The sequence below is a fragment of the Enhydra lutris genome, unplaced genomic scaffold (assembly GCF_002288905.1).
Source record: "Enhydra lutris kenyoni isolate GAN:26980312 unplaced genomic scaffold, ASM228890v2 scaffoldscaffold293, whole genome shotgun sequence".
NCBI classification, from domain to species: Eukaryota; Metazoa; Chordata; class Mammalia; order Carnivora; family Mustelidae; genus Enhydra; species Enhydra lutris.
In genome coordinates this window covers 41,228-42,398 of record NW_019154377.1, presented here as the reverse complement: position 1 = coordinate 42,398, position 1,171 = coordinate 41,228, and positions in this window count along the sequence as shown.

Here is a 1,171-nt window from a genome sequence, read left to right as displayed (position 1 = left end):
TCATGAAATCCTTAAAGTTTAGTTCAAAAAGTAGAATGCCATTACCATGAATGGTCTTTGAGAAATATTCAACCTTCTCCTTAATCTAATAAAGATATTTAAAAATGGAGTATTACTGCTACTTTTATAAAATGACAGTGTACAGAAGTAATATATAAATAGGAAAAGCAGTTTGGCTTTTCTTGGTAGTTGAATCCTGAGGTTGATTCAGTCTAAGAAACTCTCTTTTGTATCTAATATAATCTAGTATGGAAGATGGGTATTACTGGCATAGTGAGATGAGCAGAGTTTTCAGGTTCCTTGATGTATAGAAGTGTTAGAAAGTGGGAAGACTAGGAATGAAATTCTGGTATCTACTTATGATTGTATCACCATATAAAACCCCTCTATTAAGTTCTAGGCTGATGGAATTGCATATTGTGATATACAAAGGAATGAGCTTACTGAAAAAAGCAAAACATTCCACTAGGAATATCTGCACCGACCAGGACAACAAACCAAGCACATCTTTTACTCCATTAGCTCTTCTACCTTCAATGACCTATGCCTACAGCCTGCAGCCGAACTTACAACAGGGTTCCTATGAGCCACATTTCCTACTCAAGGTACAAACCCTCATGTACACTAACACTTGTGTAAGTAGGACGATTTCACCCTACATCACCCACGCAGAGCTCATGGTGCTATTTATGCTCAAGAAAGAAAATTACACAATCTTATTCAACCAAATATTTACATTGACCTCTGTCCCCTCTATATATTATGCTGAAATGACTATAAGGAAATTCAAGTTAGAATTAATTCATGATGGTCCTGAGAGGAGAGGAGAGAACAACCAAAGATCAGAGATCAGCTACACTTAACACGGTGAGCATGGTGCAAAGTGTACAAGTATTGATTCACTATGTTGTGCACTGGAACCTAACATAACATTGTAGGTCAACTATACTTCAATTTTTAATAAAAAAAAACCCACCAAAACAGTTTCTTAAAGATGCAAAACCAAAGCGGTGATATTGAAAAATTAACTAGAGCAGAAACTAAATTTCAAAAGAATATTAGGTAAATGTCTATGATAGAGGTAACAGCTAGTGCCATAGCCATGGAAAAATGATGAAAGAAAGAAAGAAAGAAAGAAAGAAAGAAAGAAAGAAAGAAAGAAAGAAAGAAA